Source organism: Macrotis lagotis, chromosome 1, assembly GCF_037893015.1.
Source record: "Macrotis lagotis isolate mMagLag1 chromosome 1, bilby.v1.9.chrom.fasta, whole genome shotgun sequence".
Lineage (NCBI taxonomy): Eukaryota > Metazoa > Chordata > Mammalia > Peramelemorphia > Peramelidae > Macrotis > Macrotis lagotis.
In genome coordinates this window covers 735,540,677-735,567,012 of record NC_133658.1, presented here as the reverse complement: position 1 = coordinate 735,567,012, position 26,336 = coordinate 735,540,677, and the positions used below count along the sequence as shown (strand labels likewise).

At 38.1% G+C, this 26,336-nt stretch overlaps 1 long non-coding RNA gene across 1 annotated transcript in view; it reads right to left on the bottom strand.

Annotated features, from left to right (window-relative positions):
* Positions 1–15,025: 15,025 nt before the first annotated feature.
* The window catches only part of LOC141523805 (uncharacterized), a 31,806-nt gene continuing 20,495 nt past the window's right edge, over positions 15,026–26,336 (bottom strand). The window contains exons 2-3 of the long non-coding RNA XR_012478607.1: positions 17,245–17,309; positions 15,026–15,107 (exon numbers count right to left, since the gene is read on the bottom strand). This is a non-coding gene — a long non-coding RNA (uncharacterized LOC141523805). The remainder of the gene's footprint in view (positions 15,108–17,244; positions 17,310–26,336) is intronic.

Sequence of the window (26,336 nt, the reverse complement as noted above, 5' to 3'; positions counted from 1 at the left end):
TTTCAACTTATACCCATACCCTTTGTCTAAATAACTCCTTTCAATTGTCCTGACAGAAATAAAATTCTCAAGATTTATAAGTAGCATCACATCATAATCTATTTATACACATACCTATCTAAGTATGCTTCTTTAACTGTCCTAAAAGAAATACAATTCTCAAGAGTTACAAGTATTGTCTTCCTGTGTAGGAGAATGTAAACAGTTTAGTCTTGACTAGTATTTTTTTTTCCTTTCCATTTACCTTTTTACACATCTCTTGTCTTGTTTTTGAAAATCAAATAATTTTCTGTTCACTTCTGGTCTTTTTATCAGGTAGGTTTGAAAGTCCTCTATTTCACTGAAAATCCATCTTTTCCCTTGAAAGAATATACTGAATTTTACATATTTGTTGATTCTTGGTTGTTATCCAAGCATTCTTGTACTCTGGAATATCATATAACTGGCCTTTTTATCCTTAAGTGTTGAAACTGATAAGTTCTATGTAATCCTGATTGTGGCTCCTTATTATTGCTTCTTTTGGACTGCTTGCAGTATTTTTCTCCTTTAACTGAGAATTCTGAAATTTGGCTACAATATTCCTCATAGATGTAATCTCTTTCTGGGGGCAGTTGATGAACTCTTACAAGGACAATTTCATTTCCTTATTCTAAGGCAAGTTTTTCTTGATAATTTTTTTAGGTTGTTTTTTTTTTTGGCAAGGCAAATGGGGTTAAGTAGCTTGCCCAAGGCCACACAGCTAGGTAATTATTAAGTGTCTGAGACTGGATTTGAACCCAGGTACTCCTGACTCCAGGGCCGGTGCTTTATCCACTGCACTACCTAGCCACCCCGATAATTTTTAAAAGATATTGTCTAGGTTCTTTTTTTGATCATGGTTTTCAGGTAGACCAATAATTTATAAATTATCTCCTATGAATCTATTGAATGTTGGTGGTTTTTCCTAAGAGGTACTTTACATTGCTTTTCTATTTTTCCCATCTTTTGATTTTGTTTGATGGAATCTTGATGTCCCATAGAGTCATTAGTTTCCACTTGTCCAATTCCAATTTTTAGGTTTTATTTTTTCAGTTAGCTTTTGTGTTTCCTTTTCTAGTTAGTGAACTTTACTTTTAAAAACTTTGCTTTTTCCATTTGGCCAGTTTTACTTTTAAAAATATTGTTTCCTTCAGTCAATTTTTCATAATTCTCCTCTCATGACTCATTTCTTTTCAGTTTTTCTTCTTCCTCTCTTCTTTGGTTTTCAAAATCTTTTTTGAGTTCTTCTAAGAGGTCTTTTTTGGATTTGAAACCAATTCATAATCTTCTTTGAGGCTTCACATGTTGGCACTTCTCTCCTCTTCTGGGATGACATTTTTATTTTCCCTATTAGCAAAGTCACTTTCTACAGTTAGCTTTTTGGGTTATTTTTGGTCATTTTGAAAATTGAGCTCTGCTCCTAAATATAGTCCCAAGCTTTTTATGCCAGGTGGGAGCTCTGTTCTCAGTTTTCTGCCGTGGTGTCTCAGGTGCTTATGGTTTGCTCTTTGTCAGGATAGCCCAACCCAATTCAAACTGCCACCAGTGTTCCCAGGCTCAAACTTTGCCTTCTGAGCTGGGGGTTGAGGCCTTCATTGCTGTCCAGCTGAGTTAGGGCCCAGGTGTTTTAGTTAGTGAACTGTGTTGTGGCTAGGAGTCCAAGGGTTTCCTAGCTCCCCTAACTATGCTGGGCTGCACTCCCCTTTTACCCATTTGAGAGAGACCTTTCCTAAAGATCCTCTGAGATAGCTTGAGCTGAAAAGATATTTCATTCTTTTTTTGGTGGGTTCTGTTGCTTTAGGGTCTATTTAGAGATATCTTTTAAACTTGTTTTGGAAAAAGCTCTGGTAATTTCCTAGTTTCTTACCACCCTCTTGGCTCCACCCAAGAAGTCCTTTGAAAATTCCTCTTTTGTGGGGCAGCTAGGTGGTGCAGTGGATAGAGCACTGGCCCTGAAGTCAGAAGAAGGACTGAGTTCAAATATGACCTCAGACACTTAATAATTGCCTAGCTGTGTGACCCTGGGCAAGTCACTTAACCCCCATTGCCTTTATAAATTAAAAAAAATTTAAATGAGTATAGTAGAAAATTCCTCTTTCAACATAGCTAGGTAACTGATAGTCTTATAAAGTTCCCTTCATCAACACAATCATTGGTTTGCAGAAGAAGACAGCCCAAGCTGTTGTCAATCTCTGCACAACATTATTTTAATGATAATAGAAATGAAAGCTATGGGAATCAAAGCCAGTAGTGTTCCATAAAGAATGCCTTTAACAAGTGTGTGCTAGGGCGGCTAGGTGGCGCAGTGGATAGAGCACTGGCCCTGGAGTCAGGAGTACCTGAGTTCAAATCTGGCCTCAGACATTTAATAATTACCTAGCTGTGTGTCCTTGGGCAAGCCACTTACCCCCATTGCTTTGCAAAAACTAAAATAAAAAACAAACAAAAAAATGTGTGCCACCATATATGTATGCTAAATTTAACTGAAATCTGGGTCAATTAGAGATTAAATAGTTTGCCCAGGATCACACAGGAAAATATATCAAGTGGGGCTTGAATCAAGGTCTTCCTGACTTTCAGTGGACCAGAAGGGTAACTCTTTCCTGACTTCCAAGAGGCCCATTCTATCAAGGCGTAAGTTCAGAGAGGCTGAGATTTGCCCATCATTAAACAACTAAGTGTCAGAACAAAAATCTAGACCTATTAACCCCTAGTCTACTGCTCTTTCACCCCCTCTGTCTTTTTTGAACTTTCATTGTTGTGGGCTCTTCCTCCATTCAAGAAGACTGTGAAGCCTGCATCACTTTTCCTCCCCTTCCCTAAATGTCAGATAGATCCATCTAGGGCAGAGGCCCTTCCTTTACTTAGCTCCCTTTGCCAGGCATGGGCTGCTTGGTTTGGAATTCTGCCTATGACTAATACTGTTCTTCTACTCTGAAGAAAAGCAGATTGAAATCAATGCCAATTCGGACACTCAATGAGCCTCTCCTTTTCCCAGGCAGTAGGATCATTTCCTTTAATAATGAGGGACCTCAAGCTTGGTTGCTCTATTTTTTTCAGTGAAGGACCTTGGACCAACCTTGAGCACACAGGAAGAATGGTACCATAAATAATGCAATCAATAATAAATAAGCTTTTTAGCTTTTCTGAGCTTCAAATTCCTCTTCTGTCCAGCAAGGTAATAATGCTGAGCTCACACAAATGTTTTTTAGGAACTATTTGATTCCAGAATGGAAAGCATTTTGCAAAGCACAAATGCTAATAGAAATAATCAATATCCAAACACATCTCAGTTGTCTAACTTAGTGACCACAGACCTCTCATCTTTGGATGAAACTAGTCCTTTTCCTATGGTCACATATATTTTTCGACTTTCTCCTCCCACCTCTTCTGTTCTCTGGGAGCTAGAGGATCAAAACTTTACAGCTAAAAAAAAAACGCTCTAGTCATAAGTTTCTCTGCTAGACTATTCCAAATGACAAGACAACAACATTGCTGAGAGAAATCTAAAGCAGAGCTGTGCCAGTGGAGATCAATGAAGACCCCTTGGCACACAAACTACACTGCAGAGAATGGGGGGACCCCTGGAGTTCCTGGATCAACACCCATTTCTCTCCACAGATGCTTAGGAGAGGGCTCTTTAAAACATGAATGGATTTACCTTCCCCCATCAACACAGAAAGACAAAGAGAATTAACCCTAGCAGGCCCTCATTTGATTATCCCTATTATCACATCTTAGCTTCTGACTGCTTCTAAATGATCACCCTTGCTGTAAACAATTTCTCTTTGTAGAGCTTGTCATGCCTGTTCCCTAGAGATATGTAAGCCATAAGGGGTTGTGAGGGAGCTTGGGCATCTGAGTCTGAAGCAATTTCCCTGAATTTTAAGAAAAATTCATTTGAAGCAAAGGAGATTCTTGTTCTCTCTGTCTCCTTCAGGTTGGTGTGATGCTGTCAGACAGTGAGAGTCTAGGGATAGAGCTATTTCATGGTATGATTTACCCAATGCATTAGGTAAATAATTGTTGTAGATGAGTGGTACCTGATGCAACTCTATCTGTTATCAATAATAGCATAGATTCCAAAGGTGGGGGAGGATTTTTTTATTATTAATAATTTATAGTAAGCATTTCATATGAGTGGTTCAAACCAACAACACTGTTTTTTTTTAATTTCCATAAATCATGCCAGGAAGTTGAATTTCTGGGTAATCAAAGAGGCTTTTCATTGAGTACCTCTATGTGTAGCCTTTATGCGTTCCTCACATTGGAATTGTTCTTTTCCAAACTTCTGACTTCCTTTAAGACTCAGATCAAGGGCCTTTATTAGTCCTCCCATTCTCAGCTGCTAGAACCTTCCTGTCTCAGATTACCTTCCTTTTATTCTATCTTTATCTTGTATGGTCTCTGTCTTATCTATGCTATATCCACCATTAGAAGATAAGGTCCTTGAGTAAAGGGATTATTTTAGTTTTTTTTTTCTATGCATATACAGGGCCAGACACATAGCAAGAGCTTAATAAGTTTTTATTGATTGACTGGTAACATTCAGTTTGAAGGAATATCTCCAAGTAATAATTCATGAAACATGTTTTAAATGTAACATGTGTGCTCTGCCTTTTTCTCTCAGAGACAGTCTGATATATCTTCCCAAGAGAATTCCAAGTGATATCCCTCAGGGATAGGGCTATGTCTTCTCTATATCACTGGACAGAGGACTTACTGACTATGTTCCCTCTGTTGTTAGAGGCTGGAGATTAGAATTTGGAGAAAAAGCTTTGGCAGATATAGGCAACACACTAAAAAGTAGAGATATCACCTAGCCGACAAAGTCAAACAACAAAAGTCAAAGCTATGGTTTTTTCCCAGTAGCAATGTATAGCGATGGGAGTTGAACTGTAAGAGCTATTAGACTATAAGGACTATTAGAAATGGTTACAGATTGTGCAGATTTTTAATTTGGTCAGCTTGGATCTGTCCCCACAATGGCAGACTCACTCTTAAGTCTTTAAATGAGAATTTAATGATTAACATATTTATAACCTAAGAGATACATAATAACATAAATGCATATATATATATCTGTATATATATATATATATATATGAAGAAAAACATCAGCATAGATAAAGGAAAGAAAAGAGAAGAGATAAAGAAGAGAAAAGAAATTTACCCAACCTAGGAGGTTTCAATGCCTAGAAATCTGGCTGTCTAGGTAAGTCAAGTCACAACACAGCCTCCAGGGTCTCAATTGGGAAAGTCCCTCCAGCAGAGCATCCTCTCCAAAGAAGGTGACTTCCAAAGTCCACTTTCCCAAATAAGACCTTTATAGTGCTCATACAAAAGTGGTTCAGATCCCTGGGTTTACAAGACTGAATTCAGTGATCTGTGGAGTTTCTTCCAAAACACCTTCAGATCCTGAGCACAGGACCACTTTCTCCAGGTGTCTTGAGGTAAACACCCAGGAACAAGCCAAGTCTCCAGGTGCAGACTCCAAAATATGGTTACTAGCAATGTTCTCTAGCATTCCATGCTCCAGAACATGCCTTGATCAATCATACTTCAGTTCACTGTGCTCAGGAAGTTCCTTCTCCTTGGCCCATGACAACTGATAGGGAAAAGCTCAACCCTTCACCCTTCATAAGGAAAGCCAAGCACTACAGAATTGATATTTTTCAAATTGTGGTAATAGAGAAGACTTCTGAGAGTTCCTTGAACAGCAAGATCAAATCAGTCAATACTTAAAGAAATTGATTCAAACTATTCACTGGAAAATCAAATACTGAAGTTGAAGCTTAAATACTTTGGCCCCATAGGAAGACAGGATTCATTGGAAAAGATCCTAATGCTGGAAAAGGCTGAAGGCAAAAGGAGAAAGGATCGGCAAAGGATGAGATAGATAGTGTCATGGAAGCATTGAACATGAGCTTGGACAAACTTTGGTGGATAGTAAAAAATAAAAGAACCTGGTGTGTTATAGTCCATGGGGTCAAGAAGAATCAGACACAACTGTACAACAAAGTGACTAAATCCTAGTTCCATTTAACCATTTAAAAATCTAGTAAATTTTACAAAGGAATATTTGCTTCACAAATATGGTAAGAACAAAATGTACAAACATTTCCCCCACACTTCTGCGGCATCCTCTTCAATGAGGAGGGAATTGATGTAGGTTCAAAACTTAATTCATTGGTCCCATTAGTAGAGAAATTAAATCAACCAAACAAACTGATGGAGTCTGTGCATGACCAAACCCCTTATTATATGAATTTTACTTTCCTCCCTGCTCTGAAGATTTCTAATGATATGAGTAATTTGTAAAGAGCAGACTAGAGAGATATGAGTAATTTGTAAAAAGCAGACTAGAAATTCCTCATTTTTTTTCATTGTCTCTAAAGGTGCAGTTTTGTAGAGTTAGCTATACCCTGGAAAACACAACAGAACTGTCTCAGTTTTGCTCCTGTCTCAAATTCAATATTCACAGAATATCTTCCAACTACTCTGTACTTATATATTTCTAGTTATTTACATTTTGTGTCCAGCATTATCCTGTAGGCAGCCACTGTTTTTGACTTTCTTTGTATCTCTGGTATTTTGTACAGTGACTGATTGATCTTGTCCAATAACACCTAAAAGGAGATAGCATGAGAACTTAACAAGAAATTGAGGCTAGAATGTGCTGGTAAACATCTAACAACCAGCTGTCCAGAAATCAAATATTCACAATACTTTTAAATATAATCTATATTATTAACATTTTTCTCCATCACTTTCTTTAATTAATGAAACAATAAATCAAACCCTCTTTTGTAATGTTTTTGCTAACACTAAAAATTTTAACGATAGGTTTTTCTTGGTTCTAATACACCATTGCCTTGGAAGACAAATAATTTACCTTTCTTGTCCCATCTTAACTACCACCCTTACCCCAACTCATTGATAAAATATTTTCTATGCTTTTGCAGAAGTGGCTGGGAGGTTTGGGGAAGCAGGGGTAGTATATAAATCAGACCAGGCAATGAAGAAAGGGGATAAAGGAGTAACTCTAGGGTTAGGGCAAGTGTCTAACTTGATAGAGAGCAATGAAAGAGAGAGAGAGGGGGGAAAGGAATTTAAGAAGGCAAGAAGATAAAAGGGAGTGAAAAGACAAAGCAAGGGGAATCCTATTTACCACATAGGGAACCCAGGAAACTTATTTACCACAGGGACCCAGGTGTCTTGGGGATCCCACTCCTGAATAAATCCCAGGTTTCTAACATCTTGTTCTACCCTACTACTAAACAGAAGCCAGATCTATAGTTATACCCAGTCTTAAAGAGTCTTGTAATGTCTGCTTTATACCTCCCCTCTGCCTCCCCCCACCCCCAATCACCACCACCCAAGCTATAGCTGCTTCCTACCACCTAATAATCACTGCCCATGGCTATGACTTAAAGCACAGGAGTGAAGAACACATGAGGAAATGTGAAGAGGCTGCAGTCAGTGAAATAAATTCAAGTACTAAAAGAAAACATCAAGAATTAGAAAGTGCTAAAATTCCTTGAAAAGAAAATTCATTTTTTCCCTTTGTTCTACCTACACATCTAAGCACAGTAAGATTAAAACAGTTCCTCTCAGACAGACAACTCTTCTCCCAAAGAACAAAGCTAATCCAAGTTGATAGATTTTGAATGCTATATGGCCTATCACTTCCTAACAGGGTGTAAACTGAAGGCATTTAAAGGTTCTAAAATAAATTCCTACAAACACAGATTTGGTATTTTAGATAATCAGCACAAAACCTACAGCACACTGCAGGAAAATAAGCCTTTTTAAAAACTAAACTTTGAAGTTGTTTACAGATAAAAGAACTATCTAGAAAGCAGCACTGAAATGGGATAGAATTATAGTTATTTGGTAATAGACTTCTGAAGAGCTCATCAAAATTTAAGAGTATAGTGTTAACAGATTTCCATCACTCAGGTCCACTGAAGTATGTGACAGGACAAAAACCACTTCACTGAGACTAAAACAGATTCACCTGAGAGCCTTGGTAGGAATGTTGAAAATTCTTTTCATCTCTACCGAAAATTAAAAACATTTTTTTCATGTATCACAAGCACCCAAGAACATTACCCCTGCTATTATTCTAATCTTGTCTCTGAAAAACACAATAGAAACCCAATGCAAATGTTTCAATTCTCCCTATGCCTTGGTGGACCAAATTCATGTCAACAGTGGACATGATCCTCCTTATCTGATAGTATCCCAAAGGAACTAGCATTGCTAATGATTTATGAAAAAAAGGGGAGTGATAAGTATTTTACTTTCTGTTTCCACCAGTGGGTAAATGTTCCCAACTCACTGTAGGGACAAGTGAAGACATCACCCCATGATGTCATTGGTCCTCTTCTAAAATCAAAGGATGAACAACAACAATGAACATTTCCAGAACCATTTCAAAACAAGCATATATAGAAAAGGGTATATTGGGCATAACCCAGGAGTTATGGGTTAGAGAGAGAGAGCAGCAAATAGTAGATTGGGAAGGTATCACTGGGATGTGTCACTCCAATTATCACAAATGATTTTTTTCTCACTCAAAATTTTTTTGGGTCTTGATACCATCAATATGGGAACTCTCATTAGGGAAATTTCCTCCACTAGTCTTAAAAGAGATGTTGAGGGCACTGAGAAGTCACATGGTCACAATCAATAGATATCAGAGGCAGAACTTGAACTCAGGTCTTCTAATGACAGTATAAACTTTCAATCCATTATGCCACATTACCTATCCTGTTTTATCCTGCAAAATAGTGAGCATTTAATTAGGCAGCTAGGTAGTAGTGCAGGTAGAGTCTTACATTTGAGGATCAAATGAAAGACATTAAAAGTGCTTTGTGAATATATATGTATAATTTGTGTGACAATTGGAGTGACACATCCCATTGATACCCTCCCTACTCCTATTTGCTGCTCTCTCTTGTCTGAATAAAATACATGTACATATATATTTATAAATTTATATATATACATATATATATATATATAAATGTGAGTTACTACTATTAGTATTACTGTTGTTCAGTCGTTTTAGTCATATCTGAATTTTCATGATCCCATTTTGGATTTTATTGGCAGATTCTAGAGTGGTTTGCCATTTCCTTCTCTAGCTCATTTTACATGAGGAAACTGAGGCAAACAGGGACACAAATAGTAAATGTCTGAGACCAGATTTGAATTTAAGATTAGTCTTCCTGACTCTGTCTAATGAATTCTATCTACTGTACTTCAATACCTAGGTGCCCTACCTAGCTGACTCATTTGCAATCTTAGATTCCTTCTACTAATCCAGATCCAACAATCCTTCTGTACTGTACATATAACCTGGACTAGAGCACTAAGAGGGTAAGTAATAAAATAATAACAGCAAAAATAGTAGTTAATTTTTACATAATACTTTGAGGATTCTTTCACAAATACTATCTTTCTGGTCTTGGCATCAGAAGGACTAGAGTTTGAAATCCCACCTCGGGCGGCTAGGTGGCATAGTGGATAAAGCACTGGCCTTGGAGTCAGGAGTACCTGGGTTCAAATCCGGTCTTAGACATTTAATAATTGCCTAGCCGTGTGGCCTTGGGCAAGCCACTTAACCCCATTTGCCTTGCAAAAACAAAAAAAAACAAAAAAAACAAAAAAAAGAAATCCCACCTCAAACACTTGCCACTTACTAGCTGTGTGACCTTGGGCAAGTCACTTAACCCTGATTGCCTCTTATCTCCAGTAGTCCTGATTCATATCTAGCTACTGGACCCAGATGGCTTTGGAGGAGAAAGGCTGGTGACCTAGCAAGGCACACTTCACTTAAATCCAATTCATGTGCTGGTCATGGCATGTACCTCCCTGATGTCATGGTCTTCTTTGAGAACAAAAGACAAACATTATTATCTTCATTTTACAATGAAGAAGCCAAGATAGAGATTAAGTGACTTGTCTAGGGTTACACAGCTCTCAAGTGCTTATTCTTAATAAACTAACATTCTCATTACAGACATAAGAATAACATATAGAGAAGCATGCCTTGGAACTTTTAATTCTCTTCCTCTTTCACCTGACTGGCCCTTAGGCAAAAGTTTACTGGAAGAGATTCAAGAAAAACAGTGACTCCTGGTAAGAGGAAAAGCCTTGAGCAGAGGAGATATTAGCTATAGGAATAGTGCTGAAATTCTGAACTAAAGTAAAACCAATGGGAGTTGTAGGAGCCTGGATGGGCCATGCAGGCATGTTTTTGGTCAATGTGCACTGGTTAGGCATTTGGAAGCTAAATGAACTTCAATAAAAAGCCAATATATACAATTGAAGATAAGATGATTTACCCCCCAAAAACTCCAACTTCACTCACAATGAAGAAATTTCTTTGGTAATGTGCTCCTCGCTATTGGATTCAGATCCAAGTCCTATTTAAATATTTACCTGTTTCATAACAAATATGCTTATAACTTGGTTAATAGAAAGTTGATTGGAATACCCTAGAAACAAGTAAAATTTGGAGGTTCCCAAAGAGAGAGAGAGAGACAGGGATTCATTAGGAAAGTGAAATCTGGCCCATATAAGAGTACATATTAATATTATTTTTTAGGATTTTTCAAAGCAATGGGATTAAGTGGCTTGCCCAAGGCCACACGGCTAGGTAATTATTAAGTGTCTGAGGTCGGATTTGAACTCAGGTACTCCTGACTCCAGGGCCGGAGCTCTATCCACTGCACCACCTAGCCACTCCAAGAGTACATATTATTGAAAAGCTTCTAAGATTGAAACTGTTCTATATGACCTCAATTGACATATAGGCTATATTAGGAGTGAAAGAGGATGGGGCGTGTCCAATACTGTGATTTCATATTATAGATAATTCCTAATATGGACACTTCTTTACAGATTGGTAATTCATCCATAACTTCCATAGCCCAAATATTTAGAACTGGAAGGGACCTCAGTGACCTGTTCATGACCGAACAAGTAGTATATATTAAGACAGAACTTGAACTCAGGTCTCTATCCTCCTCCCTGCACTATTTGCTAGTACAAATAAGAAATTTACCTGAAGCACTTGTATTATTCAAATTCCTACTGCATATTTTTATTGAACTAGAACCAAATACCATATTTTGTATAATTATAACTTCAAGTAGGATGATTTAAAATAAATGTGACCAGGGCGGCTAGGTGGTACAGTGGATAGAGCGCCGGCCCTGGAGTCAAGAGTACCTGAGTTTAAATATGGCCTCAGACAATAATGACCTAGCCGTGTGGCCTTGGGCAAGCCACTTAACCCCATTGCCTTGCAAAACAAAAACTAAAACTAAAAAAAACTAAAAAACTAAAATACATGTGACCCGAGAATTAATTATTACCATGAAGTGGGACAGTAATTGTTGTCCTTATATAGGCTGTTGGGGCTGACACCAGCATCCCCTTTCTCTAAGCATGATACAAACAGTTTTCAATACCCTGTCCCTCTTCTCTTCTTTGGCAAAACTTAGATGCTGGTCCTTACCCTTTATTTCCTTTTAAAACCAAGGGTGGACTGGTGCTAGTTTTTACAGGTTCCTGAGTGAATAGAACTTCACTTAACCCTAGGAACACTTCTCTCATTAGAAGTATTTATTATCCCAGAGACCTCACCTTCTGATTGACTGGTTCCCCCACAACTTCCAATTTAATGAGGACTGAAACCAGGATATCTTCATGCCTTCCAGGCTGCCCTCTCCACAGCACTTTGTTTGCCATGTCATAGAAACCCCTCTATATCCTCCCAGAACCTCCAACCCATTCACCATTCCCCCTTCATCTTTCTTTTACATATTATCTTTTCCTATTAGAATGTAAGCTGGAGGGCCAGTACTGTCTTTCTGCTTGTATTTATAGGATTTAGCAGAATGGCTCCAACTTAGCCTACTTGGAAGCTTTAATTATTATTAATGGAAGCTCCTACTTGGCAGGCATGGGGGAGGGGAGCTTCTTTATCTCTGTTTCTTCTAGTGTCTACCACAGTGCTCTATACATTAAGTACTTAAAATAATGTTGTTGAATAGATGATGAGTCTCTGATTTCTAAAATCTCACATTCACATTGGTTAGCATCTGGCAGGTCCTAGCCCTTGTTCATCAAAGTAAAGCTTCCTAGAGGCCTGGGCCTATGCTCTTAAGCTATTCCTTGCACTAAATTATGATGATCTCAAAAAGAAATAATTAACCAGCTCTGACATTTCTCACTTCTTCTAGGAAAGAATAAAAATGTCAAGAATGAGAATGGGAAGAGGAAGAAGCATCAGAAAAGAATACAGAGAAGTGAACATAAATAGCTAGATGATGGAACTTTAACCTGATTGGAAAGGTTAATGACATATTGACGCCATACTTTGCTTGCAAGAACTCCAAAAGACCAACCATATTTCTTCATTTGCCAGTCTGTTTCTATTTCCATTTCAGCTTGTATGTCACTCGGCAATGATCTCTTTCTGAAGTAACATAATTAATGTACTTGATCATGACTTTTGATGGGTACAGATCATCTTTAGTGTTTTTATCATCATGGAGAATAGCCTTATCTAAAAGTTCCTCAGTCACCTAGATTCTTTCATGTGTGCATTTTTAGTATACATTAACCCTTCTATACTCTGCACTCCATACAAGAATATGAAGTCAGAGGATCTGAAATCAAATTCCAGCTCCACTACCTACTACTTGTGCATCCTTTAGGCCTTAACTTTTTGAGGTCTCTGTTTTCTCATCTGTAAAATGCAAGGGTTGGACTAGATACCTTCTAAGATCCCTTTCATAATCTATGATCTTATAAACTGTAAAATTAAGTGATGTTCAAATCCACTTAAACTAAGACTTCCTGGAATTTCTTAGATAATGAGAATAGAAAAAATAGAAGATATTTCTAGGAATTGTACAATGGCTGTTAATATATTTGTTATTATTCAGTCATTTCCAACTCTTCATGACAAAATTTGAGGCTTTCTTGACAAAGATAAAGGAGTGATTTGCCATTTATTTCTCCAGTTCATTTTACAGATGAGGAAACTGAAGTAAACAGGATTAAGTGACTTGCCCAGGGTCACTTGCCCAAGTGTTGGGGGCCAGATTTAAGCTCAAGACTTCTGACTCCAGGTTCAGCTCTCTATCCACTGAGCCACTGATCTGTCCTCCTGATGCACAGGACAAGAGAGTTTAACAAAAATATACAAGTACCTATGATATTCGATGTACTAGACCATACACTGGAAACACAAAAATAATAAATTCTCAAGAAACTTAACAGACTAATGGATACCAAATAAATGTTGTCTGAACAAGACTTCATTTTTGGTCTAGACCATATATAACCAGCAGGTTTTGCAGCTCTGAGGAGTTTATTATGGACCATAAATCAAAGGAAAAGGTCTGAGGAAAATGTAGATGTCATAGTAATCATAAGATCACCACCAGCACCCACTGACAAAATCTGGAGCAATCTAGGTAGATAAGACTACGTCCCTGAACTGCTATCACCATGTACAGTTATTAGGGAATATTCTCGATGTTCAAAGTTTCCTGCATTAAAATAAAGCCTTGTGGGGTGTAGCATCAAAGTCTAAGAAGGGTTGAGGCCAACCACATATGCATATTAAAAATAAGTCAGAGGAAGACAGTGATTGCCCCTTGGAGTAAGTTTTATTTCAGCACTTCTACTCCTCCCTATTTATAAGCACAGAAAACCAAAAGTCTTGAAATTGAGAAAATGGAACAATATTCTCTAAACCAGAATTTCTTAACCTTTTTTGTATCATGGAACCCTGTGGAGGTCTGGAGAAACCTATGTACCCCTTCCCAGAATAAACTTTTTAAATGCATAAAATACATAAGATTACAAAGGAAAGCAAATTATATTGAAATAATAGTTTTCAAAAATTGAAACAACGAGTTCACAAACCCTCTTCTGAAGTTCCTTTGCTCTAAATTGATACTGATGGGAAAGAATTTAGCCAATAAAATAATCAGCAATTAAACAGGATGCTGCAAGTAATTTTAGACACTAAATCAAAGAAAGGACTCTGGTAGAGATTCTGTTCTTAAATGATCAAGAAATTCAGGATAAAAAAATTTTTAAAGATTTAAATTTTAAAGTACTAAGTTAGCTAGAACTGTCCTATGTTTCAAAGAGCTTGGTTTCTGGGGCAAAGAATTTCCTTCAAAAGAGAAAAATTCCAATTTCAGCTAAGGATCTATGAACTGATAGATTCTCTGGAAAAAAAAAAAAGGAAAAGTGTGAGAGAGAAGAGGAGACAGTTTAATGGACTGAAGGTGCACATTGCACTAACCTTATTGTTGTATGCCTGTGAAACCTGGACAGTCTACCCAGAAACTGAAATGCTTCCCCTAAATTATCTTGGAAAGACGCTGAAATTATCTGGCAGGATAAGATACCAAACACTGAGGTCTTTTCTTGAACCAAACAGCCAATCATTCAAACTCTACTGTAGAGAGCACAACTCTGATGGTCTGGCCATGTTGTTTGGATTCCAAACTTATGCTTGCAGCTCACACAAGAGAATCCACACAAGGCAAACACTCACATGAAGATCAGAAAAAGCAATACAAAGACACTTTCAAGGTCTCCTTTAAGAACTTTGGAATTGATTGCATGATACGGGAGACACTGGCACAGGACCGTCCAGCCTGGCATGCCCTCATCAGAGAGGGTGCTGTACTCTTTGAGCAAAGTATAGTTATAATAATTGAAAAGAAATCCAATAAGTACAAATTTGGAGAATCTTCCCCCAAATGTTCATATAGACTATTTGTGCCCAACAATTTGAACTCATTCTGAGCTCATATTAGTCTCATCAGCCACAGTTGGACACACTGTAACTTGACTCTAACAAGGTGATGCCATTTTGGTTCTCTTTGAGAACAAAGGACAACCATATAGGCAAGACTTACCCTTCACTCTTATGCTCCAGTTACATTTGTTCCCTATATGTATGATTTCTACTCCATGCATGTTTCTTGGGTGTAGCTATTCTTCCCCATTGATGATGTTATGGTGGGGTATGTCTTAGGTTTCTGAAGAGGGAAATGTTTTATTACTACTTTTTTCATTATGCTATTTAATCTTTGCTTTGAACTGTTTTATCTGGCTACCTAACAAAGGTAAACATATTAGTGTGACTTTGTGAACTATGGTTTTAAGTGAAACTGGACCCATTCAGTGCACTGATTCAGGAGTCAGTTTATTTGGGAGAACCAATGAGCATTTGAGGCAGAAGGAGGTGGGACTCCCCAGGTACTATAACCATAATGACATCATACTGGATCCAGTTTACCTTTCTGGTAGTAAAACCTTCCTTCCCTGGTTCCCACTCTGTAATCCCTGATAAAAAAAAATGTCCTAAAACAACAAAACACCTTATTTTCGGAAGTTGCCTGAGGGTTTGGGAATAAATATCTGTCTTCTGAGACAGAATGTCAAATAGAGGAACAGAAACTTGTAACTGGCAGCAATACTGAATGTGGTAACCATATTAAAATGTAATTGATATATATTTTAAATAAATTAAAATATAGATACATTACATTTTTAAACTAAGTCAAAATATGGTCACACAGTGAGGGAGGCAGAGAAGGCAGAGATGTGCCTCACCTCTGGCTCACCTATTCCTCACCTCTGACTGCAATGGTTTGAGTGCATACACCTGACATGACATTCTCCAGTGTATGCTCAACCCTTCACAGTCAGAGATGAGGCTCAGCTCTCCCTTCTTTGTCTCCCCTCCCCCCACCTCTCCCACTTATTCTTCACTGCATGTCCCTGTCCAACAGGGATCCTTTTGTACAGATACTGACCCCTAATTCTATTTGAGTTGACACTCCTTGATAAGGGAGTGAACAAATCACAGAGCAGAGACTAATTCAGCCTTAACATTTTCATAGAAAACAGAACTTAACTCTACCTTAAAAACATCCATGAATGTTACAGGCTTCCTCAGCTGTCAAACATTCCCCAAACCATGGGTTTCAAGCCACCACACAAACCCCAGATCAAGAATAGAGGATAATAATATCCTCTACTAAATAAATAAATAAATAATAAATATTAATTACAGTGTTAATTAATATTAATAATAAGACATAATAAAATTGTTATAAAGAAGAATAAGTTAATAATTAAATGTATCAATCAAAGATTGAATCTTGCAATTTCCTTATTTACCCCTTGTAAGAATGATTCTGCAGGAAATGAGGTGGGGTCAGGCTTTTTTGACATAGCATGGGTGAGTTAATCAGATTGTCTCTGAAACATGTGCTAGAGATAGAATAGAAAAGAGCTATGATACCTGTCTGTCCCAGGAAAAAAAATACTTCCAACAGTTCCATGAGGTCAGAATAGGCATAGTCACCAGCATGTAATCCTATTAGTTTCCCCTGTAATCATTTACATAACGAGGTCGATGTCTGAAAAGGGCACAGACAGCCGGTATGATAAAGGAGCTTTGACTCTGTGTGTTCAGAAGCAACAACAACAGATGTTCTTTCTGCTCATTTAGAGTATTTAGCTTCAAAAATTCAATTTGGAGCCTCCTAAACAGGCTAATGCAGTTAGACCAGTTTAATCTGTTATTGGTCTATCCCCTTGCATGAGTCCCATGGCAATTTGATAAATGGGTCTTATGAGATAGTATGGTGTTTTCTGATTGGTGAGCAAAATAGTATCTTTATCTGAATCTTTACAGAATCTGAAAATCCCACAAAACAGTGAAAATTCTTAATTTGAGGGAGGAAATTTCATTTAATGAAAGCCACAGAAAAGGATTCACCTCCAAAGAGTCCATAGTCTAGCAAGAAGTCATTGTAATCTAGTTTCTTCCAACACTTTTGCATCAATGCAACCTATATACTCTTCAGAATCAGTTTTAAAAATAACTTTAGAAAGGAAACCAATTTTATAAATATATATTTATATATGTGTACATAAAGAAAAATTCATTGACATTTTCAGTTTTATAGAAAACTTATATTGTTGATGGTAAAGACTTCTATTTATATAATAATAGCTTGTTTATATGGCCCTTTAAAACTGGAACAAGTGGTCTTCCCACAAAAATAACCCTATGAATTAGGAAATTTAAGAATTAATATCCTCATTATTCAGATAAGGAAACTGAGGTGCAGATACATAAAGTGGCTTACCATACAAACTTACCATAAGCGCTGGACTACTTAGTCCCTGCACCTGTCATGGATAAGTCACTTACTTTGTTTTCTCACCTGTAAAATGAGAGAGTTAGAGATGAAATTTGGGCTCCCTTCTAATCCATAGCATTTCCTATGATCTGGAAAATAATGTTCAAGACCAACTTATTACAAGTCTATGAGGTAATAATTTCCCTCATTTCCTTATTCTTAAAATAAGATATGATATTGGCCTACCTAGGACAAGCCAAAATAAGAGTTAAAAACTCTGTGGGTGGTGATTAGGAAAAAAAATAATCTTAGAATGGCTCCCTTAGAAGAGAAGAGGTGCTCTTGGAGCAGAGTAGCATCTATGGAATAGAAACTATACTTCCTGCCCATCTTTCTTTTCCTTCTTCAAAAGTTCTAGAGTTGGTTCACAGAATACTGGTTCACCTTTCATTACTCTTGGCCTTCCTGTAGTACCTCCACTCACAAACTCTGTTCATTCTTAGCCCTTTAATTCTCTGATCATTCCACTAGATATAATTCTTATTTTATTTTATTTTTTTCCAATTACATGCAAATATAGTTTTCAACATTCATCCTTTTGCACGATTTTTTGAATTCCACATTTTTCTACCACCCCCCACCCCCATGGCAGCAAGCAATTTGATACAGGTTGTATATATACAGTATGATTTAACATTATTCCATATTAGTCAGGTTGTGAAAGAAGTATTAGAACTGAGGAGGAGGGGCGGCTAGGTGGCGTGGTGGATAAAGCACCGGCCCTGGAGGCAGGAGTACCTGGGTTCAAATTCCGTCTCAGACACTTAATAATTACCTAGCTGTGTGGCCTTGGGCAAACCACTTAACCCCATTTGCCTTGCAAAAGCCTAAAAAAAAACAAAACTGAGGAGGAAAAAAAAAACTAAAATAAGTTTTTGAAAAGTAAATATAGTAAGCTTTGCTCTGCATTCAGACTCCCCATTTTTTTCTCTGGATGTGGATGGCATTTTCCATCACAAGTCTTTTAGAATTGTTCTTGATCACTGAACTGCTGAGAGAAGCTGCATCCATTATGGTTGTAAAGCTGAAATTCTTTTTTTTTTTTTTTTTGGTTTTTGCAAGGCAGTGGGGTTAAGTGACTTGCCCAAGGTCACGTAGCTAGGTAATTGTTAAGTGTCTGAGGCAGGATTTGAATTCAGATCTTCTTGACTCCAGGACCAGTGCTCTTACACTGTGCCACTTAGCTGCCCCAAAAGCTGAAATTCTTTTTTTTAAAAAAAGGCTCTCTCTCTTTAGAGATAGCAAAGTTACCTTTGTGTGATACTTCATTGTTCAGAAAGCATTTCATACACAACAGTTTTATGAGATGTATAATGCTAAGTGACTTGTCCATAATGATCACAAATTATCCTGACAATCTGAACCTGGATCTTTTGACTCCAAATTCAAAGCTCATTCAGCCAGGTTGGGATGCCTTTCACTAGTCCAGGAGATGAGTACTTCTCTGTTCATTCAAGGATATTCTCCTTCTGTTGTCTGTTTTGCTGTTTTTTGACCTTTATTTCCCAATATACTCATCCTTTGTCCCTTCCTAGAGCATTATACCTTATAAGAAAGAAAAAAGAAAGGAAAAAAAGTAAATCTAACTAAAACATCCATCAACCAAGTCTGACAGGATATGCAGCAATCCACCCTCACAATTCCCCTTCTATACAAAGTAGGGACATTCTTATTTGGGACAAATTAGGATCATTATAATTTTGAAGCATTCAGTTTTAGATTATTTTGTTGTTCCTTCCATTTACATGATTGTAATAATTGTTTAAACATAGACAATAGCTATGTTGTCCTGGGCAAATAATTTAAAGCTCTATTAGCCTCAGTTTCCTCATCTATAAAATGGGAGTATTAATAGCCCCTGCCTCTCAGGGTTGTGAGGATCAAATGAGATAATATTTGTGATTTGCTTTATAAACCTCAAAGAGTAATATAAATGCATCCTATTTAATAATAGCCAGCTATTTTAAAATAACAATGTGTCATTATTATTATTATTATTATTATTATTATTATTATATTGTTTTCCTGGTTCTCCTGACCTTAAATTTGCACCAATTTTTATATAGTATGTCTTCTTAAAGGATACTTTCTAAATCTTAAGTAAAAGAAGGACATGGTGAACGGATGTAGGGATGTCTGTCAGTACTCTGTGAAATAGCCAGAGTATAATAGCTAGCACCGACATAGAACTTTCAAGTCTAAAATGTGATGAATTTTATATTTTAAATTTTAAAATTTTTTATTTTGGTTCCCTGAAGTCCAAGGGTCCTTCAGACAAGACTCAGTCTACATGCTAGTGCTCACATCCAAGATGGGAAATTAGGTTTCTTTGTGAACTGCAGATGTGCCAGAGCCTGGGGTGAGGGCTGGGGCAAAGAGGAGATCGATGGTATCAGCCAAACAGAACAATGGTACCCAGTGTCTGATGTTTACAGGATCATCACAATGGTTCGTATGGTTGAATGCAGCTTTTCAATCAAGTTTTGAAAGCCCTCAACAGAGGAAATTCTGAGAAGGAGGAGAAACAGTTGAGTTTTCAGGGAATGAACTAGGTCTGATCTCAGAAAAGGCCATAGTCCTTCACTTTGTCATAATTATTCACTGAACAAAGTATACTTGCCATCCCATAGTTAACTCTTAGAGCATCTTCTGTGTGACGCAGATTCTTGGGCCAGACTGGTACTGATGTGATGAATCCCAAAGTGTCAATGATGTTATCATTTCTCTTTTCAACATTTATGCATCTGGATGGGGTGGAAGGTAATGCAAAGAAGCTACATTCTAATTTCATGAAGTGGGTATTGGAAAAAGGGACAGGTAATTAAATTCTTCCATAATCTAAAGGTGTCGTATTCATACTGGAGGGCACAGTACAAAACCTTAGATAGAGTAGCCAAGGTTAAGAGCAGGGAAAGGACAGAACCAGGGCATTGTCCCCCAGGACAGGCAACAAGAAAGAAGGTAGGGTTTTCCACATTCTCCCTTCCATCCATCTTTCTTCTTCCCAGGATCTTAGCCCTGACTCTGACTCAGACCTTGGTCCTACTCAGACTTCTGGCTCTTGCTCATTTCTCATTGACCCTTTCCTCAGAGCTTTCTACAAGGCTAACCCACATAGCTCCTTCCATGTAGCTCTAACATAAGAGATCCACTTCAGAGGAAGTGGATGGATGCAAAATAATAGGGGATGAGGAAAGCCAAACAATGACACCTGAAGGGGAACAGTAATGAGATTTCTGCTTGAAAACTGCCAGAGAACTTAGAGTACAACCTCTGTAGGGGTGGGCATGCCATATGCTCATTTTTGTGAACAAAGAAATGACTGCCCTCCTGCCATTCATGACTATTTCATACACCTAGAGGCAACTCCTAAGAGTCTACAACTCTGACTCTTAATCCTGTTATCATGAGCCCCACATTCCCATGATGTGGTCTTAGATCATTCTGCCATGTCATTTTTATCAGCACAACAGAAACTAGGAATAAAATAAATAGCTAAACCCTTTCATGAGACAGGAGCCAGTGTTCTTCTTTAACTGCCTAATACAACCGGCTTTGCATTATTCCAGAACACTGGCAGCCAACCCTCTGGGTTAGGGGAACAACAGACGCTCCTACACGAGGAGAGTGCATAATCACTAGAGTGATTACTATTCGTGATACTCTGCACATCACTAGCACATAGATATTCTTTTTTTTAACCTTGTTATTTTTTTGCACAAACTGAACCTATAGATATAAATACTTGTATCCTCATACCTTCATGCATACCAGGCCATTCCTGGACAAAACTGTATAGTAGATTATTGCATCTTCTCATGGAATGCATTCTCATTCCACTTTCAGAGGCCTGCTCTTCTTGGCATTTCTGTCCAGGGACTTCTACAGTTGTGTCTCATGCCCTTGCTTACAACTAGCAATAGAGGTTAAAAAATGATCTGAAAATAAGCTGTTAGTAGGCAAAAGGCAATTTTACCTTATAATCTGATTAGAGTTAAAATTCAGGCTAATGAAATTTCAGTCTTGTGACAGGCAAGCCAAGGAGACAACTTAGGATAGGTGGAATATCCCACTCTTTATGCATGGATGAAGCAAAGAATTGCCCACATAGTGTGATTTACAGATGCCAAAAAAGTAGATCCCATCCCCCACTTCTTGACTCATTTCCTAACATTCATTCATTCAACAGTTTCTGAGTGCCTACACTCTGAAAGTTCCTGATTACTGTTAGTTCTTGAGGGCTTTTCAGAATCCTTCTTAAAATGTATATAGCTTACCTTATCTGTCAACCTCTCAATAAGGATTACTTAATAAGTAACTAAGCAAAGCCCTGTGGGTCATGGAACAGAATATCAGTCCCTGGAGAAAAAGGGAGAAAGAGTTGGACTTAGGGTTGGCCATAAGAACATAAGAACAATAAAATCTGTAGGATTTCCCTCACCATGTTGTGAATCTCAAATAAGAGAGAAAATATGTAAAGAGCTTTGAAAATCTTAAAGCACTAACAAAATAGCAACTATCAGCATTCTCAGCTGTGCTATCTTGGCAAGGAACTAAATTTCCAAGGTCTCAGTTCCCCCCTCTAAAATGAAAAGGTAGGATTCAATGGCACTGAAAGATCCTTCCAATTCTAAATCTATGATCCTATAGTATTCTGCCTTTTCATGTCTGTTGGCTCTGTTTTCTAAATGTTTCATGTCCTTTGGTAATTAGGGGCAAGGTCTTTGGCACAAATGGGATGGATGGTAGTGGAAGAGCTAGGGTAAAGGGAAGGGGGAAAAAGGCAGGAGAGAAGAAGAGAGAAAAGCCGTTTTGCTGCTCCCAGTACCTTCTTGCATAAAGAAGCAGGGTATTGAAATGAGGAGCCAGATGGTAAGCCTGGTCCCCAGCAAGCTTTCTTCAGCCTTTTTCCTAGGCTCTGGAAGAGAAAGTGAGGTTGGCAACTTTGCACAGCCCTCCCTCACTTAAGTCCAATTCACTTGCAGGTCATGGCATCACTCTCCTGATGTCATGATCCTCTTTGAGAATGAAGAACAAACAACAGTGAAGTTATAAGGCAAAACCTTTTCTTCACCTTCAATATAAGAATAATAGGAAATACAAAAAAAAAAAAAAGAATAAGTCAACAGGGGGCTGTCTAGTTCAAAGCATCTAGGGAGTCCAAATAGACCAGGAATTCTTAATTTGGGATTCAAGGACATTCATAGGTTTGTGGATTGATTTCAATGAGTCTAGGAAACTAGATGGAAAAATAAATTACATTTATTTCAGTATGATTAGTTTCCTTTTTGTTATACATTTTAAAACATTATTCTGAGAAGTTATTAAATAGACTTCACCAGAATGCCAAAGGAATCCATAACACAAAAAAGGTTAAGAATTCCTGAATTAAAAAGACAGAAACCTAGGCAATTAAAGAACTGTGCAGAAGACAAAAATATGCTACAAAATTAGCATAAATCTGAGTATAGAGGCCTTTACATGCTTATAATATTTATAATTTCTAACGAGACTTCTCCAAATGTGGACTTCCTGTGTTGTAAGTGTAAGCTCAGAGGCTTTTACCATATATGTGAAAGGCCAAGAATGTGTCTGAGTAGGTAGAGGAGCCAGGAGAGAATGGGAGAAGGTTGGGTGTTGTAACTCTTAGCATCTTTGACCCCAGAGTTATTTGGTGGTTATTGTTTTTTATCCTTTGTTCTCAAAGAGGATTATGATATCAGGGTGGTGGTGCCATGACACATAAATTGAATATGAGTGAGGGAGTACTATGTTAAGTCAACAGAACCCTTTGGGTCCAGTGGCCATATTTGAATCAGGGTGAATGGAGATAGCCCTAGATATGAAGTAATCAGGGTTAAGTGACTTGCTTAAGGTCACACAGTTAGTAAGTGCCTGAGGCTCAATTGGAACTCAAATCCTCCTGACTTCAGGGCCTACATTCTATTCACTGAGCCATCTAAATGGATTTAAGTGAGAGAGAGCTATGCAAAGCCACCAACTTCACTGTCTCCTCTGGAGCCATCTGAGTCCAGTGGCCTGATGTGGATCAAAATGACCAGAGATGGCCCTGGATGTAGTGGGAGACAGCTTTTCTATGCTTTTTAAGTCTTTCCCAGGTCTCAGTTTGACTGTCCTGGGCAATTATTCTAACATGGCTATTGACCAGAGCTTCTAAGATTCAGTGTTGACTTCAGAGATTACAAGTAGGAGGCATGGGGGAGTCTCTCCATAAACCAGTCTGAGGTCTCTAACCCACTGAAGCAGAAAATGGAGGCTGAAGAAAAGAGCTGAACCTTTAAACCCATCTTAGCTAGAAGGGTCTCTTATCTTGGTTCTAAAGTCTGTCAACTAGAACTGAAAATCCCTACTGAAGCTGAGAGGCCTCAAAGCAAGCGTGTGCTGAAACCAGTTTTGATTCAAGAGTCCATTGTTAAATTTTCAGGGTGAACATTTACACTCAGAAGTTAGCATTCTCCACAAATCAGAGCTTGATTTATTGTTTCTTAATTATTGAGACTTTAGGAAGTGACAAGAAAAATAATAAAGCAGATTTAAAGTGTGTCTCTTTTTTTTTTCAGAAACCCAGTATACCTCTCTGCCTCAAAGCTGCTCACTTTTCTAAAAAGAATAAAATTAAGTCTTTCCATTATGAGGAAGACAGGGAAAGCTGAAAGTTATTTTGGACTGCTTTTGTTTTGTTTTTAACCCAGTGCACTGTTGCTGATTTTATGGCTAAGGGTAGCTACTTTTCCTAAAAAAGTTATAAAAAGCAAACAGATCTTCAGGCAGTCTAATCTTTTCATAAGGAGGAAATAGCCAAGGATTTGAGATTGTATAGTCACATTCCTAGTAAGACTGTCCTTGACTGCATCCAGTAAAGTTGGACCTCCATAGAGGTGGATTTATAAATATTATTCCCTGAGGCACAGGAAGGCCAAATTCATATAACAAATAGAAATCACAACTGGGATTCTAACCCTGGTCTTCCAAATCTTACCACTCATAACACAATTAATTCCCATAAGAAAATCTAATCTGAATTCCAAACAACTAATTTATAAATAGTTGGTCTATCTCATTCCTAAGTCAAGGGTATCATTTTTCTGATTCTGAAGCATGATATCCAGAATAAGGGAGGTGAGAGACAGCTCCTAAGTCAAGGCCTAGAAATCCTACATTTGGAATATAGTGTACTATTGATAAACTGAAGTCAGCAGCGAAATGAGGGACTAGCATGATGAGCAGCCTGGGAAACATGCCATCCTGAGGATTCATTAAAGACATTGCCTTTTGCACTGCCACTGACCACTGCTTCCAGCCAGATTTTCTTTTTTCTTGTGACTCCCTGCAGAATGGAATACATTTTTTGGCTGTTGTTCCCAGCTCCTCCCCTGCTTTCCTTATCCAGAAACAAGTACACCTTTTTCCATGGGGGCTGGCTGAGCTAGAAGAACTAGTCAAAGGACTTTTGGCAAGATCATTGCTTCTCTGTAGGCTTGTTTTCTTTTCTATAAAATAAAGGGGTTGGACTAGATAAAAGGTTCTTTACTTGGTGTCCATGGACCCCCAAGGGGTTTAATAAATTTTAGGGAGTTCATAAACTTGGAGGGGGAAAATTATAACTTTATTTTCACAAATCTCTAACTAAAATTTCATTCAATTGTTTAAAAAATTGTAAGGAGGGGTTCATGGACTGCCAAGGGGGTCTGTGACACAATAAAGGTTTAAGAACCTTTGGACCAGATGGCCTTTCAGATCTCTGCCAGCTCTTATAGTCTGTGATTCTTTGAGGTAAGAGTTTTAAATGCCAGCTGATATGAAGGCAAACACACACTGAAAAGGCCCAATGAAAAGAAAGTGGAAGGACAAGAGGCACACACACTAGAAGGTAGATGTGCCAGATACCAAGTGGCCAACATCAGCCTTCCACAATCTCTCCCATGCCATGGAAGCCCACAGAAATTCTCACCCTTTCACTTCAGAACCAGCTGTTGGTCTGGTGCCCACTGGAAGTCCCAATTTCTATTGCCGGAGCCCACATGGTTACTTTGATATTCCACCATGCAAATTTGAAACAACACCTTAAACATCACATTCAAGCCTGTTCAATCCTGGAGAATGGTGAATATGTTGGGGGAGGGAAGCACACAAAGGAAAAATAGAACAAGAGCAGAATGCATGGTATCCTTGGTTCATGCATCACCTGATGACTACTGCTGGGAGAATTTGTAAAGATCCACCCAAGCATTTCTATTGGAGGGACAAGGAAAGAATTGAAAAACAGTGTCCTCTCTCTCTCTCTCTCATGCCTTCCCTTCCTCCAACCCCACCCCTGCTGAGATTGTAAACTGACTTTCAGAGCATCTGCTTTGAAAAGAGCAGGATTATTTCTTCATCTGAATTAAAAACTGAAATAGATTACATGCTGACTTGTTTTAATGTGTTTGTTTTCTCACTCTCTAGGATCTAGAGTTTAATTTCCTTCACTAAGTCCTTAATGTGCCTTCCATTTCATTTTGTTTTTTTCTAAATTTGGATCTCCTGAAACAAGGATGCCCTTGGTTATTTTTTTTAATAGCTAAAGATGCTCTAGTTTTTGCCTTGGATGAAACAACTCTCAGCATTGTTTTGGTGTGCAGTGGAGTGTGTGGTGGAAAAATTCCAGAAGGGCATTGGAACTCCAAAAAGGCTTTGCCACATGCTGGGGCTGAAAACAAGCAAAGAGAGGTAGGAGGTCTATGAACAATGAGAAAGGGTTAAAGAATGGAGGCCTAGAAGAAGGTGAGGAAAGAAGACAAGAACATCTAGAAGAAAGAGGGAAGGAGGGAGGAGAGGGGGAGGAAGAGCAGAAGGATAAAAAGATTTATTTTAGTGGAAAGGCCCTGAACTTAAGAGTCACAAGACCAAGTTCAAACCCAGGAGTTCAAAGTGTGACTTTCAAAAAGTCTTTATACTTCCCTAAGCCTTGGTTTTCTTATCTGTCAAATGCCTTCCCTACCTCTCTCACAGGGTAGTTGTGAGAAGTAAAAATGTATAGGAGAGAGTGCC